This window comes from the organism of the source record quoted next, unplaced genomic scaffold, assembly GCF_019419815.1.
Source record: "Pyrus x bretschneideri cultivar Hongxiangsu unplaced genomic scaffold, Pyrus_bretschneideri_v1 Contig38, whole genome shotgun sequence".
NCBI lineage: Eukaryota > Viridiplantae > Streptophyta > Magnoliopsida > Rosales > Rosaceae > Pyrus > Pyrus x bretschneideri.
In genome coordinates, this window is record NW_025999701.1 from 332,316 (window position 1) to 350,033 (window position 17,718).

Consider the following 17,718-nt stretch of genomic DNA (forward strand, 5'->3'; position numbering starts at 1 on the left):
TTCTCCCTTTAGACTTTATGGGTTCATGGTTAATTTTTCTGCTTCAGTCTCTTGCACAGTATAAGTGGTGCGCAACCTTTGCCCTTAGATGGTCCATCACTTCTTGGTGACTCATCCATGCTTGGTAACTTCAGTGTAAAGAGCCAACAGTGTACCAATTATTGGTGACTTGAGACCCGGCTCTAACAACAGTTGAAGATCACTACTCGAGAGCAATGCAAGGTAAGCAATCAAGGAAAGGTTCCAGGTAGTCAGTTCTTGACTGGAAGTTTGATTTTAGGTTCTAACTGGTTGCTCTTTTTCTCCTTATCTTGTAGGTAAGAGCAATGGCAAAGGAAAAGAGAGGGAAAAAGCATGATATGAGGTACTCTTGCTCTCGACCCTAATGATATGGGATACTTTTGCTCTTGAAGGAAAAAAATATAAGATTTTGATGCTGGTGTAAACCTTTTCGATCAAAATGGGTTTCTTGCTGAGGAAATGAGTTTGACATTTTTGAGGGACTTGGTTGAAGAGGTATTCTCTGAGAGGAGGAATACTCAGTATTTTGTGAGGCTTGGTTGAAGATGCATTCTCGGCAAGGAAGAATAGTTAGGCATTTTGGAGGTGTGCATTGCCATAGAGGACAAAGATCGATATATATAGGGATTTCTCGATAGCTGGTAGTGGTGAGGTTGTGACCTTGTCACCTACGCTTGACGACAACAGTGGTGTAGTTGGAATAGTGAACTTTATGCGTTTTAACTTTGCCAGAGACATTTTGACAAAGTTGTCCTTGATATCTAGAAAGCTGAGATTGCGTCTGACAAATGTTGACAAACTTTATTTAGGAAAATTTGGCTTTTGAAATTCGGAGAGTGGTATCTCTTTGATTTTTGAACAAGTGGCTGCGTTGCCTCTCCTTTTATAGAGATATTAATTGTATCCAAAACGCACGCTTTGAAAATTGCATGCCTATGAAAATTGTGGGTGCCTGGCAATATCTTATTTTCACAAGATGATGGAAAACCCTATCATAGCCCTGAACAATAGAGAAGCATTGTGGGTGCCTGACAATATCTTATTTTCATAAGACCTGACATAACGTTTTCTATCAATCCAGCATGCCAATTCGTGCACAACCCGATGGAATCCCATGTTGTCACTGTGAAAAGGATTATCAGGTATCTCAAAGGTACCTTAGATTATGGAATACACTTTAAACCAGGACCAATTCATCTTCAGGCATACAATGATGCTAATTGGGCAGTGATCACGATGACAGGCGATCTAATTCTAGTTTTGTTGTATTTATAGGTTCCAATCCCATATCTTGGGCTTCAAAGAAACAACATACAGTGTCACACTTATCCATTGAAACTGAATATATCGGGCATTGGCAATCACATTAGCTGAACTTGCCTAGATAAGATAGCTTTTCAGTGATCTACATCATATTCTTCTCATGTCTCCAATGTTTTATTGTGATAACATCTCAGATATAGCACTATCCACAAATCCAATTTTTCATTCTAAGGCAAAACATATCGAAATTGATTACCATTTTGTCCTAGAAAGAGTAACAAGGGGTGACCTTCGTGTCCAACAGGTGTCTTCTACTGAACAGTTTGCATACATTTTAACTAAAGGGTTGTCATCATCTTTGTTTCATCAACATTGGAGCAATCTCATGCTCAGTTTCATGAAGCATGAGCTTGAGGGGGATGTAAAAATATCAAAGCTAGTGATCTAAGTGAAGAGGAAACAATGGTTAAGATTGTGCCACATATCAATAGATAAGGAGGGTTGTTGTATAAAGGTTGTTAGGATTGTAGGTTGTTAGAATTGTAGTTTGTTGAAGTAAGAAGGTTACACATTGTGTTAGCTTAACTAGCAAGCTTTGTAATGGCTTAGTATATAAGCCCCTTGTGAAAACAGCTACTTGGTAGTCAAGAAAGATCAATTCACAAAGCTTTCAATCTCTCTCTCTCTAAACTTCTTATGCATTTCTATTTCTTCTACATTTTTCTCAGTTCTTACAGATCATAGCCGTTAAATTATAAGTATAAAACAAAAAAACAAAAGTTCGAAATATGACAGTTTGGTGGGTCCAAAATAATTTAAGTCAAGCTTAAATCCTTAAATCCTAGGGGGAATCTAGCCCCATATTGTGCATTCCCGTTTTCGTCTTCTGATGAGTCAGTTCAGGTCGTTGCGTTCCCGTTTTCGTCTTCTGATGAGTCAGTGTAGGTCGTCATCATAGCGAAGATGGAGAGAAGTAATGGTGTGATGATGAGGAACGGGAGATGGGCTGCAATGATGGGATGGCGACAGAAGAATAATATATTGTTATCTAAAAGGAAAACGCGTAGAAGCAGTACAAGAACACAATGAGAAGTAATGGAGGGTGATGAGAAATGGTGTGGGAAGATGGAAAGCTTCAAAGGATTGGATGGTTAGAATTAGGAGGGTGGTAGTGTTCTTATATAATGTTAGAGAAGAGAGAAGTTTGTAGGTTTTACTGATTTCGAGCATGCGATCCAATAGGTTTGTAGAAACGGACCTGAGGTCGCTCCCCCTTGTGTTTTGGAGTGGGATGTTTATCTCCCTGTTTGTAATTAATTAGGGCATTAGGTTGGTGGGTGAGTAATGTGGGGCGTCAATACTTCAGTGCAGTGCATTCTTGCACAATTGATCTTCCAACTACATACTCTCATATGGTAAATTTGGATAAATACATGCCTACTATCATTGAAGAATGACATATTTCACCTGTTGCGAATATTCATCGTATGAATTCAATTATTAAAAACATTCAATTTCTTAATTTAAAGATCATTCTTACAAAACATTATTCAATTCAGAGATTGTCTATACATCCAAATGTATAGAAAAAACTGACAGTTTGAGTACCAAGTAATATATTCACGATGAACCGTCTATTAAACCAATGGTAGGAGCAAAATACCTAAAATTTGGTATCGTATTTTGAACTATTCATTTATACATATTTTCAACTATTTTGTTAGTTTCATTTATTTAATTTTATATTGAATATGAAGATAATATTTAAGGAGGGAAGTACCAAATACATACGTGAATGTATTTTAAATTTATCACGTAATGCCATGTAAGTAAGTTAAAACTCGTTACAACACAAAATAGGCTTGAAACACTTGATAACACATAATATTTTTTTCCCTGCTTGTGATCGATGTTTATCCTAAATAAGTTTAGATGTTCTTCTAATGCATATGCATGCTAATTATTAAGAGACTGAACAAATCAGTCAAGCTCAAGGCACAAGAAAGGTGGTGGACGGATGAGAGATGACATAAGGTTGTAGTCAAGAACATTAGTGGCTAAAGACCACATTCAAAGTCTTCTTGTTTATTAATTATTCTATCAATTTATTGTTCTTTTGGGCCTTTACAGTTGAGTCTTTAAAAAAAATATTGAGATTTAAAAACTTACTTTTGCATAACCTAATATTGAATATTCACGTTTTTTATTTTTTTTTTGTGTATATGTGTACTAATAAAAAAAAAAAAATTGGGGGCCGTCTTTGATACGGGGCTCAGACAGTTGATCTTCTCACCGTTGGTCAGAGCATCTTCAGTGGATTTCCTAACCAAGGTTTAAAATGGGTATAAAAAAATATAGGGACAAAATGAATCTCCAATGGATCGTAAAGTGCATCCCTAAAGTATAGGGACTTATTGGATACGTAGTGTATGTACTCATATCTAAGAACAACAAGGAGTAAAAAACGTGGCCCATCACCTTGAATGCTACTAAAAGGCTACTTGCCTAACACTCACGATTGTTGCTAGACTCGCTAGACAGCTGCTGACCCAGCTGTAAGCGTGGGTCCCAGCTGAATGGCCTTTTCCTATTTTCTTTTTTGGTCAAACTAGAAACTTTCTTAATTAAAAAACTATTACATGAAATAGAAAGCCCTAAGGTAGTCCAAATACAAGCATAGTTCAAAAGGAAATACATCATAGATGCCCAACAATAGCAAGTCCACAACAAACAAAAACCGTAGTTCTAGAAGAATGTTGCCTCCACCACAGCAGCCACACCACCATCGCAGATCCACCACTGCCACTAAGAGGAAGAACCCACGAACAAGTTGGATGAAGGGAAAGTTTCTAGTTTGACAATCACACGACACCAAAGTGCGCTGCCGTTAAGAGACACGCAATAGGCCGAGTAGCAAAGGTCGGTGGTGGAAGACTGATGACAGAGATAAGCTACGAAGGAAGAAAAGGGCATAAAAGCCTAGATATAAGAAAAGCTCAAGAAAACTAGAAATTAAGAATGTTAACAAGGAAGAGAAATAAACCATGAAACTGAGGAGAGGGGACTGGAACCAGAAAATATGGGAGGGAAAAGAGAGCGGTTGGGAAGAAGTAAGTTTTTTTTTTTAGGGGGGGGGGGGAGGGGTAGGGGGAGACGAGGTGGGAGGGATGAAAGATGATTTGAAGGAGGGGTAGAGTGCCGGAGAGGAGAAGGAAAATGAGGAACATCAAGTAAGTTGTCTACCGACCCTAACCAGATGCGTGATTTTTTAGTGTGACCGAAATACAGAGTAGTTCACCATGTGTTACTATACAAATGGTGAGATATGTGTGTTAAAAAGTTAATAACTTAAAAATAAAATTTTTCCACCACTTATATAAAAACACGTAATGTACCATCCGTACTTCGATTACAATAAAAAATTTCTCCAACCAAAGAGGAAGGAGTCGGCTACGAAGCAGGGATTTTGTGGGGGCTTTCTGTTCGAGAAAAGAGGGGAGAGCGGCTAGGGTTTGCACGAAACGTTTTAAATGTGGAAAAAAAAAAAAAAAAACCAAGAGCTCCTATTTTTTTTTTTTCTTTTTCTTTTCCACTGATTTAACGGGTGATGGCATTTTATTATTAGGATAATGGGAGACTTTTGTTTTTTTTTTTTTCCTTCTTTTCCACATATTCTAGGGACATGATGATGACCTTTTATTTATTTTTATCCTTTTCAACATATTCAAGGAAGATGGTGATTGCCCTTGAATTTTTTTTTTCTTTTCAACAGATACAAAGAAGGTTTTTTTAGCTAAATTGGTTCATGAGATTTGCATAACACATCATTTTAGTTCATGAGATTGAAAATCAGTAGAAATAGTCTCTGAGATTGTCTACCATCCATTATTTTGGTTATTCCATTAAAAACTCCGTTAAGTGTCCTGTAGCTCTTAGTCGGAAGTTTGGACAATTTTCAAAACTTTGTAACTCAATCATTTCTTAACCAAATTCAAATTCAACCCATAATATATCAAAATGAAGATAGGAAAGTGTAAAACAAGATTATACCTATTTGGAAGCCCAATAGTTGCCGGAGATGGCCGGAAAATAGCCTGAAAATAACTGGTCCGCAGGAAAACTAGAAAACTCGCTGGAAACTGAGTAAACTTTAAATGTTCATAACTTCTTCAATACTCAATGAAATCGAGTGATTCAAAAACAAAAATCATACTTCTCAACGAGACGAAGAGAATGATACCTTTCATGATAGCTAATTCGCTGCGATTTGGCCGGAAAATGACTCAAAAATGGATAACTCGAGACTAAGACAGTCACTTTCGAGCCGTTTTTTGGCCAAAAAATGTTGAGTTAGCCATCAAGAAAGGTACCATGCTCTTTTTCTCGTCGAGAAGTATGATTTTAATTTTTGAATCACTCGATTTCGTTGAGTATTGAAGAAGTTATGAACGTTTAAAGCTTACCTAGTTTCCGGCGATTTTTCCAACCAGTCACTTTTCAAGCTATTTTTCGTCTATCTCTGGCAACCATTGAGCTTCCAAATAGATATAATCTTATTCTACACTTTTCTATCTTCATTTTGATATATTATAGGTCGAATTTGGTTAAGAAACGATTGAGTTACGAAGCTTTTGAAAATTGCCCAAACTTCCGACCAAGAGTTTTGGAACACTTAATGTTTTTTTTTTTTTTACGGAAGGACCAAAATAATGAATGATGGACAATTTCAGGGACCAAAATGATGTATTATGCAAATCTCATGAACCATTTTGGCTAAAAAGCCTTCAAAGAAAGATGGGTGGGTTTTTGTTTTTTAAGTGATGCATTTTTAGTCATGACTCATAATCCAATCATGGAGCCCAATAATGGAGCCATGATGTTCAACGATGTAGTCATTCTAGTTATGTTTTTTTCTTTTTTCTTTTTTTTTTAAGAAAAAAATTGATATCAAATTTGAATTTTTTTTGTCTAAATATTCACAATTTTTTTACAACAATGTTATAGGAGATTAATTCAAAAGAAGTTAACACAAACAAAAAAATTTCACCTAATCAAATAATTACTTAAAATTGTAAAAACCTCAAATTTAGGGATTCTACTATAAGAATTCTTCTATTGGAGGCAATATTCTTTTAGAGATAGAAATATTTCCTTAAAATCCCTAAAATGAGACCTCAAAAATGGTGGTAGAAGTCCATAAATAGAGATTCCCATTAGATGCCCTTAGGAATGACCCTGCTTATTTTTTGAGAGTTGGTAGAGTACAAAATTTTAAAATGAGGACTGTTGCCAAAAAATCTGTGTGCAACTATACTCTCCAACTTGTCCTACTTTTGTTAGTTTAGAGTTAATTAACCCGAATGCATCTACGTGATTCTCGCATGTATTATGACAATGTTTTATTATGATTAGTGTATACATCATACCTAAATAGAAATTGTTATAGTCTTATACATATTTTAATATTTATCACGTAATAATACAAAGAGTCATATTTCTACATGCTATCACCGTCGACAACCTAGCCTACCACAGACCTTCCCCTTGCTTCCCTCTGTTTCGTCTAGGCTCGCTGCACCAGTCTCCTGCAGCCCCACTGTCAGCTTGTGAGCGTGCCGACATCTTATCCCAGCCCCAGGCCGTGCGTTCATCTGTTGTGCCTTTCCGCCCTGCCACACCTGATCCTGCCGACCCCACTTTGACACCCGTGCTGCCCCAGCCACATCAGTCCCGTGCATTCCCCTTCTTTCTATGATATAAAATTCATATATATTTTGTACGTGTCATGATAAACACTTATGATCGATACTTTATCTGTTACTATTAGTTTTAAATTGATATAGGGATTTTAATTTAGTAAAACATTTGAAGCTAGTTTTCATTAAAAACGTTTTCAGCAATGTTTTGTAGAGCATATGTAACATGCGCTGAAATGCTGTCCCTTTCAACTATAGCATAAATCACATAGAGAGAGAGGGAGAAATATATATAGATGTTAATTCAGTAGCACTTTTGAAGCTAGTTTTTCATTAAAAACAATTTTAGCTATGTTTTGTAGAGCAAATGTAACATGCATTGAGATGTTGTCTTTTCCACTATAGCATGGATCACACAGGGAGGGAGAGGGGAGAGTTAGAGAGATATAGAGATTAATTCAATAAAACGTTTGAAGTTAGTTTTTCATTAAAAACCTTTTCAGCTATGTTTTGTGGAGCACATGTAACATGCGTTGAGATGATGTCCCTTTCAACTATAGGATAGATCACATAGAGAGAGAGTGAGAAATATATATATATATATATATATATATATATATATATAGATGTTAATTCAGTAGCACTTTTGAAGCTAGTTTTTCATTAAAAACAATTTTAGCTATGTTTTGTGGAGCAAATGTAACATGCATTGAGATGTTGTCTTTTCCACTATAGCATGGATCACACAGGGAGGGAGAGGGGAGAGTTAGAGAGATATAGAGATTAATTCAATAAAACGTTTGAAGTTAGATTTTCATTAAAAACCTTTTCAGCTATGTTTTGGTGGAGCAGATGTAACACACGCATTGAGATGCTATCCCTTTCAACTATAGCATGGATCACACAAAGAGAATGGGAGAGGGACATAGAAATTTTAATTCTATAACATGTTTGAAGCTAGTTTTTCATTAAAAACGTTTTTAGCTATGTTTTGTGGAGCAAATGTAACACGCTTTGAAATGCTGTCCCTATCAACTATAACATGGATCACATAGGGTGGGAGAAAAAAGGGGGGGGGGAGAGAGAGAGAGAGATAGAGAGATTTTAATTTAGTAAAACGTTTGAAGCTAGTTTTTCATTAAAAAACTTTTCAGCTGTGTTTTGTGGAGCCGATATAACACGCATTGAGATGCTATCTCTTTCAACTATAGCATGGATCACCCTAAACCTTGTTTGTCGATCCCGTGCCCATATAATTAAGCCTACTAAAAATTATGGTCTTTGCTATAAGCCGATAAATAATGTCGTCTCCGAAGGCCCTGTAGTGAAACAAGGAGCAGCAAGTCCTCTGAAGTTAGTTTCGAAAGACGGTGTTTCTTATTGTTGAAATTATATATATATATATATATATATGTGTGTGTGTGTGTGTGTGTGTGTATGTATATAAATGCTTGAATAAAGTGATTTGGATTGTCAGTTTGTTCTCTACATATACTATCTATAAAAAGGGAAGATGTTTAATAGTCTGAGTTTTTCTTCTAGCGCATTTGATGAGCAGAATATCCCATTGCATTGAGAAAATGACCGGATGCCAAGGGCACTCTTGGTTGAATAGAATAGGGTTTCAGTCATCGTTAGTAACATTTCCATTAACCCTCTTATTGCAGAGAAAAATCAAATCTCTAGATTTGATAAGCTAATTTGGCACACAATAATTTTCAATCAAATTATACGACATCAAAGGAGTTTTGTTGCTGGACGTTCGTACTCTACAACCATGTGTTTAGATTTTATAACGTACTCTACAACCATGTGTTTAGATTTTATAACAAAGTGACAAATTAAAAGAAATCACGGGCAATCAAGCAAAGACGCCACGCGAGGAATGAGAAGCATGGGCAGCCTGGCGGCATTTGCAGCCCTATCGTAATACATAAAATCCAAACTACTTTATTTTGTTCATTTGTTGACAGTACGAATGGAATGCATACAATCCAAATTACTTTATTGAAGCAGGTACTGGCTTGGAAACAATTTCAAAGGACTAGCTTCTTATTTTACTACATTTCTTGGGATGGGTATTCAAGTTTTAACTAACAGAAAGGGAGAAATCCAAAGTTACAGGCTCATATATGCATCAATAAGGATATGGAATAGCAACAGCTTTAAGAGGCTATTTTATATGTACGACTGCACCAGTGCATTCAATTATGTCTAAATCTTCTCTTCTTGCACCATTAGCAAGTTCCCAATCGAACTTGTACAAAACTATGAACAAGTAGATGCCAATACATTTGCACCTATTAATTAGAAGTAGGGGTAAAAGTTGAGGATTTCCGCACCTAATAGTTAGGAGTGGCGGATATTGAAATTGCATCTAAAAAGAGCGTTGCTATTAATAAATAGGGGCAAATAAGCACTTATTTCCGCCCGTAATAGTTTTGTTGCCACGTAGGCCAATCTGATGTGCAAACAATATTAGGTAGGAATGTTTGAAGTATTAGGGGTGATTATTAAGGCCCCTACTTTATTATATATTTAATGCATTTATATTTATTATTATTGCATTTTGGGAATTATATTAATTAAAAATGTTTTTTAGGGTCAAATATGTTTACGATTGTTTTTATTTTCCCCCACCACCCTAGAAGAAAAAAAAAAAAAAAAACTATCAATAAAAAATTTAATATTAGAATGATTAATACTTCATTGATTATATACAAATGGTACAAGTATCATGAAGAAGTTTATGCCTATTAGATACAAATGGTAGTCTAAATTTATATGTCTAATCAATCTTCTGCATCTCAAACACCGAAATGATGAAAAGTTAAAAGCATGTGTCTTCCATGATCCATCCTGTAGATACACCACAGAAGGTATAGCAAGTTAGAGTAAAACTATTTTTAGAAAAAATAAGAACCAAAACAATCAAATTATGTAGAACTCACAACCATGAAAAGAAACTGAAAGAGAAAGTGAAGAGGATGGTAATGGCTCGATCAACGCCTTCCGAAAAATTGAACTTAATCAACAACGTTCAGCAATTAGGTGTCTCCCGCCATTTCGAAAATGAGATTGAGGAAGTTTTGCAGCAAATTCAATAGAGCTATTATGAAGGTGATGTTATATTAGAGTATGACAGTGATTCATACGGTTTGGTAATAATCCTTGTCTCAGATTGCTATAAAGAAGTCTTAATATGAGAGTTAATTCGACTTTGGTTTGGATTGAAACTCTGTGTTGATAAGCTTAAGAATAGAACTCATACTTGTATAAGGAATGCAGTCTTATATTCCTTGTAGGATTGTTATAGGGCAATTCAGGTCTTGTAGTATAAAGCCATAAGCCCCTGTTCTCACAAAGCATACTCTTATTATTCCAATTACCTATAACTTGGAGAGCATTGAGTTTTGCAGAGAGGAAGGTTGTGTGCAGGTTTTCATGGTTTCTTCATCCATGCACATGTCTGCAGGTATGTATTGGTATAATTGCTGCAGTTCTTACACTTATATTACATACATAATTTAAGGATTGTGATTTAGTTGATTAATCCTTGTGTTCTTGGCTAGTGTAAGTCTAGTTTACTCTTACATGTGGTATCAGAGCCAGATGGATTTTTCAATTAAGTTCAATCACTGGTCCTTCAATCTGCAAAACTAATTGCGAATTAAGTTAAAGAACAAGCATGTTTATTGGTTTTATAGAACCATGATAATACAACGTCGTTTTATGAATACCCTTTTGTTTTTTTATTTCTGACCCTGGCAACATGAAAGGGAAAACTAGGGATTTATTCTACTTTAATTTTCTTTGACCATTATTGATCCAAAAGGGGAGAAACTCGTGTTCTTCAATCTGGGAAAGGGTGAACTTATTCTTGCTTGCTTTTCTGGAGATCAATAAAGTCATTTAGCAAAACACATTTATCTTAAACATCATAGTTCTAATTTTGAGAATTATTGCTTCCGCTGTTTTTATTATTATGTCTGCAGATTGAGGTAATTGTAGTTTCTTAATCCTTTATATGAATAAAGATGTATTCTGATCAACTAATTATGTTGTTAAAAACCATTGAATGAAGATCGTGTTATCCTTATGATTCTTCATATCGATGTTGACTCATTCCTTGTTCTATTGTTTTCTCTTGTATTATTGAAATCTGAATGAGAATTGTCTTTTTCTAGGAATTGGTGCTGACGAGATTCTGGCCGATAGCTTTGGCGATGATTTTGGTTCGGCGCATTTGTAACAATGGCGATTTACTTCGAAAATCTGCAATGAGTCGAGGAATTTCAGTCGGGTTAACGAATATGGGTCCAGTGATGCATTCGAGTAACTCAGTTCACTATTTCATGCATGATTAATTTCCTATATGCATGATTATAGTGCGATGAGTTGGAGCATAATGAATTAAGGTTTTTGCTATTTCAAGTATGCTTGTTTATATATATATTGTGACGTCATGATTATACTCGAAATCCCTATAGATGCCAACTTGTGATTTACATGAGATGTCATGAATCACGATGTATTTAATTGCGGGGAGCAGCACTTGCACATCGTATTGTCAATTCCTGATTTTCAATTGGTTTGATTTATATCAAGTTTGGGTTGGAATGGATTTGACTGCATATCATATGCAAGTCGGCATGTATTATATAGAAACAAATACAAATGCATATATAAAATGGATGCCAATTGCTTTGTGATTTATATATAATAGCATATATGAATGAAATCTATATACATATGGAGATAGCATTCGTGCATAGATGTTGTAATTATGGGCATGCGGTTTTATCTATATCAAATAGAACTTGCATAAGTTTCTTTGCATATTGATGCATGCATACAAGAAAATATATGAACAGATGAATGAACATATATATGTGAAATATGTTTTGGGTAGAATTGTTATTGTGCATATATGACGGATCTATATACTGTGGTGTAATTTGGGTTTTATTTATGTAATGATCTTATTTTCATTAGTTGACCCTAATTAGATTTTGTGGCGATATATATTGATCTTAGCCTTAAAAATTTACTTGTATGATTATATAGGTCAAGCTATAAATTTTTGAGAATTAGCTTGTGTCATCCATTATATAGAGATGATAAACAAATTAGCTTCTGTGAGCTGTTGTCTATATTTTTGTACAACACAAATTGACATTTCTGAATGCATATTGATTTAATTTATGAATTCATAAGAAAGCCTATGCTTATTGTATTAAGAAAATCATGGAGTTTAAAATGCATGCTTATTGTATATGTATATTTGTGATTTCATGATGCATGCTTCCGCTATTATATTTTGGCCGAAATCACAAATAGGGAGGAAGATGAACTTTGTGTTCTCCAGAAGAAATAATGGTCTTGATTATCTCGTTTTAATCAGAAGAAATAGTGGTCTTGATTATCTCGTTTTAATCAAGACATATTGTTGTGACATATATCCGGACATTATCAAGATTTGGTTGATCTTGCTGAATGGATATTGAACTAGTTAGGATCAAATTGAATGCAAAAATATTGTGCTTGCTATTCTAATTTTGATCGTTGTTGAAACTGGTGATTTTGGGTTTATGTGAGATAATTTTTTTCCAAATGGATTGTGACTATCTTTTGATACATAGACTATTTGCATAATGGTTTAGGTGTATATGACTAAACTAAGATTATGCAATTGGTGAGGAATCGGGAACCAATCGATTCCCGATTGGTTCATATCTCTGGTTTCTTTATTGGTTGTGCAGTACATTCTGCTTATGCTTAAGTGGGAGAATCATATGTTCGAATGTAAGCATAAGGCTAAAAGTATTTAGGCCGGCCATTATAATTCATATGGATGCTTAAAAACCAGTTTATGGTTTTATTGAAGCAATTGGTTGAATTATTTCTGTTACTTAATTTGTTTAAGTAATGAGAAGGATCCTATTATGTTAGCATTCAGAAGGAAACGAATTTGGTTTCCATATAGATTCTGATTAGTCATTCATTATATTGGAATGATTTTTAGTTAATATAGTTGCTATTAACTTGTACTTAACTTGGTTGTGTTAAGTATGGCCTAGTTAAGTGGGAGCAAATTGGTTTGGTTTTGCTACATTGGTTCACTTAGTTACAAAGTGCAAATTAAGTATATTGTGACTTTTGAGTTAATTCTGCGATGTAACAGAAAAGATTCTTAAGTTTAATACTATAAAATGCATAACTAAGTTGTATGTGAGGTTAAGCTTTTGTCATCCAAAAGATTTGGTGATCACTTATAGAGCTTGTATGGTTGCTCTTAAGGTGAGGGAAAAAGTGAAAGAAGGTGCCATCATTGTGGAACATTTGGCCACTGATTTTATGATTGCTGATCCTTTAACCAAAGCCTTGCCAAATGGAGTTTTCAAAGCTCATATTGCTCAAATGGGAATGGTGGATGCTCTTGATAAGTGGGAGTAATTATATCTGTTATCAAGAGCTTATGGAAGCCTGTTGTTGAGTGCTTTAAAAGTGGAAGTATGCTGCACAAGGTTTTCTAGAAGCTGGTTTTCTAGAAGCTAAGTGTTCTAGTTTAGAACTTTATGCTTTATAGTTAGCTTTATGCTTTGTAGCTAGCTTTTGTATATGTTATCTAGTTAGTTGATGTTTTCATATAGTTCAACACTTCCGGATAAATCTGTGATCAGTTGTTCGATGAAAACAGTTTGATAATTCAATAAAGGCTCTTGAGTCAATATTTTCGAATTTTGATAAAGCTGTTGGTTAATTATAATATTTAGGGCTTTATGAGTGGGAGTAAACTTTTGGTTTGCTCGTGAGCTGTGAAATGTTACTGCAACCATGAATTGGACTTTGTGATTTATAAGATGAATTTGAACATTGTATTGCAGAGGAGATTATGAATTCATTGTCTGATATGTGTGAGTAGTATCATTTTAATATTGGAGACATATGTGTTAAGGCTTGTGTGATCACCTTTATATTGAATTTGAGATGATTATTTACTGTTGTGAATCATGCTCAAGTGGGAGAATATTAGAGTATGAGTGTGATTCATACGGTTTGGTAATAATCATTGTCTCAGATTGCTATAAAGAAGTCTTAATATGTTTATGAGAGTTAATTCGACTTTGGTTTGGATTGAAACTCTGTGTTGATAAGCTTAAGAACAGAACTCATACTTGTATAAGGAATGCAGTCTTATATTCCTTGTATGATTGTTATAGGGCAATCCAGGTCTTGTAGTATAAAGCCACAAGCCCCTGCTCTCACAAAGCATGCTCTTATTGTTCCAATTACCTATAACTTGGAGAGCATTGAGTTTTGCAGAGAGGAGAAGGTTGTGTGCAGGTTTTCATGGTTTCTTCATCCATGAACATGTCTACAGGTATGTATTTTTATAATTGCTGCAGTTCTTACACTTATATTACATACATAATTTAAGGATTGTGATTTAGTTGATTAATCCTTGTGTTCTTGGCTAGTGTATTAATCTTTTAAGTCTAGTTTACTCTTACAGGTGATGGCCGAGAAAATGATGATGACCTTTACACCACCGCTCTCCGTTTTCTGTTGCTTAGACAACAAGGTTTTAAGGTTTCATGTGGTCAGTTTTCTCTCTGAGGTCATGGTTTGTTAATTAATAATGTTTATAACTTTGGATTTTCCCTAATTTTGTTTACGCTAACAAGTGTATTTGGTGGAGCTAGCAAACATGTTCAATAAGTTCAAGGAAGTCGATGGAAAATTCAAGGAATCACTTGCAACTGATGCAGTAGGGCTATTAACCTTGTTCGAAACCACACATGTTAGAGTTCACGGAGAGGATTTGCTAGATGAAACACTGACTTTCACCACCACTCATCTTGAATCATGGATTGAAGCGCACCGTTTAAGCCCGTTACTTTCGAAACAAGTAACTCATGCCTTGTATCAACCATTCTGGAAGGGCTTCCCTAGGCTAGAAGCAAGGAGTTACTTGTCTATTTATGAAGAACGTGGTCATTCAGTAAATCAAACTCTCCTAACTTTTGCAAAGTTGGACTTCAATCTGTTGCAGCAAGTCTATTAGAAAGAATTAAGTGAAATTACAAGGTTAACTTTGATCGAGTCCACAAGCCATATACACGCTACAAGAAAAAGGACAAAAATCACACTTTGTTTTGTGGCTGTTTTCTTGTAGTGACATGTCAGTTCTTACAATAGTGAATGTAAATATGTGTGAATAATGTTATTTAGACACAAAACTATAATCCATTTGTTGACACTAATTGAACTATGCCCTATTATTCTCTATGGCTACATATATTAGTAAGTGTGTTCGTGTGTCTAAGTATAACATCACTCTTTATGCATGTGCATACACAAAAGTTACAATAAATAGTAATTGGATTGACTAATTTCATTATTATTATGTATTAATTGGCAGGTGGTGTAAGGATTTGGACTTTGTAAACAAACTACCTTTTATAAGAGATAGAGTGGTTGAATACTACTTTTGGGCATTGGGAGTCTTCTTTGAGCCCCAGCATTACTTTGCTAGGAGAATATTATGCAAAGCTATTGCGATGAATGCCACTGTTGATGACATTTATATATGATGCGTATGGAACATATGCAGAACTAGAGCTGTTTACTAAAGCTGTTGAAAGGTTCATAGATTATATATTAATACAGTCAATTATCCCTTTAATTTCATACCTTATACTACAAGTTTAGTTAACCACAGATTAAATATATAATCATCACTCAAGAAGGTCTTACTAATTTTTTTTAATCACCTGCAAATGCGATATCTCAGTCATGAACCAACTGCCAAAGTATTTGAAAGTCTGTTATCAAGCTATGTTGGATGAATACGTTGAAATCGAAGAAAAGCTTACAAAAGAGGGGAAGTTATATGGCATTCATTATGCCAGAGAAGCAGTAAGACTTTTTAATATTTTCAACAGAGCACATTCACTTCATATTATATCAATGTTAAAATAAGGGGTTAAAAGTGAATTTATGCGTATATGATATAGTAGTAAGAACATATCAAAGTATTATCATGATACCACGTTTTAGTGCCTCATAATAATTGCTCAAAAGGTCTATTGTGGTTTTTTTTCCTTTTTATGTTCAAATCTCATATTGCTTTTGGAAGTCTCAATGACTCACCACACTTCATTGACTTTTAATGTCACACTAGCACCACTACCGTGAAAAGTACCAAAAATCATGATATAGAGTTAGGGGTGTGAGATTTGAGCTTAAACCACATAATAAGTTAATTATATGAATACCACTACACCCTTAAATTAATCTTGTTTAATAACAAATTTAAATGATCATGAAAAATAATGTTGTAATTGTATTATCATCAGATTACCTATGGAAAGTAATTAACTAGAGACTGCGTGTTGATTTCACGGATGAAAGTTCTAGTTCGAGCTTACTTCGAGGAAGCCAAATGGTTGCACCAAAATTACACACCAAAAATGGATGAATATATGTCAGTAGCACTTACCACGTCCTACTTTCCGCTATCAGTCGTGTCATTTGTTGGAATGGCAGATTTTTGTGACAAAAGACTCCTTGGACTGGATTTTCAATGACTCTAAGAGTTTTCACGCTTTATTACTACTTGGCAGACTCATGGATGAAATCCCACAAGGTTCGTACCTATACTAATATCTATAAACGTATATATACTAGTGATACATGAGTAATATACTTAAGAGTAATGCTAGATATTTGTAGAATATTTACTAAATACATTACTCAATAATAGAGAAGCGACTCACCCATTTATGTGATATCCATCTTTAGTTGAGATGTTCATCAGTAAATATAGTACGAATAAAATCGCTCGTAGACTAAAGTATTTTTATTCTCAACTTTTTCTTTTTTCTTTTCGTAAAACAATATTTTGTACTTAGACAAACAATCACATGGGATTTTCTATAGCATCCGGAGCATTGGATACTCTGGGGGATTTTAGTTTTAAACTTTAGATCCTTGATATAAAAAACACACACACAAATCAAGATCTAACAGTTCAAAAGCTCTTTTAACCTTAAAATTCATGCATGCATGTATGTATATGTAGTTTGAGCAAAAGAGAGGACATATTGCATCGGCTGTGGAATGCTACATGACGGAACAGGTGCCACAGAAGAAGAAACAACAATCGAATTCACCAAACAAGTGAATGATGCATGGAAGGACATAAACGAAGAATGGCTGATTCCCACCATTCCTAGGCCCCTTCTGTTGCGAATTCTCAATCTTGCACGCACAAATGAAGTTATATACAAGTATGAAGATGGCTTTACTCATGCCGAACTAGTGCTTAAGGATTCCATTGTTTCTTTGTTTGTCGATCCCGTGCCCATATAATTAAGCCTACTAAAAAATATGGTCTCCGAAGGCCCTGTAGTGAAACAAGGAGCAACAAGTCCTCTGAAGTTAGTTTCGAAAGACAGTGTTTCTTCTTGTTGAAATTCTATATATATATATGTATGTGTGTATAAATGCTTGAATAAAATGATTTGGATATACTATCTATAAAAAGGGAAGATGTTTAATAGTCTGAGTTTTTCTTCTAGAGTGATTTGAAGTAGTGCATTTAGGGGTGGGCACGGTGCGGTTTCACCCTTAAATCGGAACCATAATCAGAAAATATCAACGGTTCGGTTTGGTGCAGTTCTGCTTAAATTTATTACTAGAACTTTACGGTTCGGTTTACATCGGTTCCGAT

General features: G+C 34.9%; 1 pseudogene; it reads left to right on the forward strand.

The window, feature by feature from the left end:
- Window positions 1-326: 326 nt before the first annotated feature.
- LOC103934440 lies at window positions 327-17,357 on the forward strand (annotated as a pseudogene).
- The last annotated feature ends 361 nt before the right edge of the window (window positions 17,358-17,718 follow it).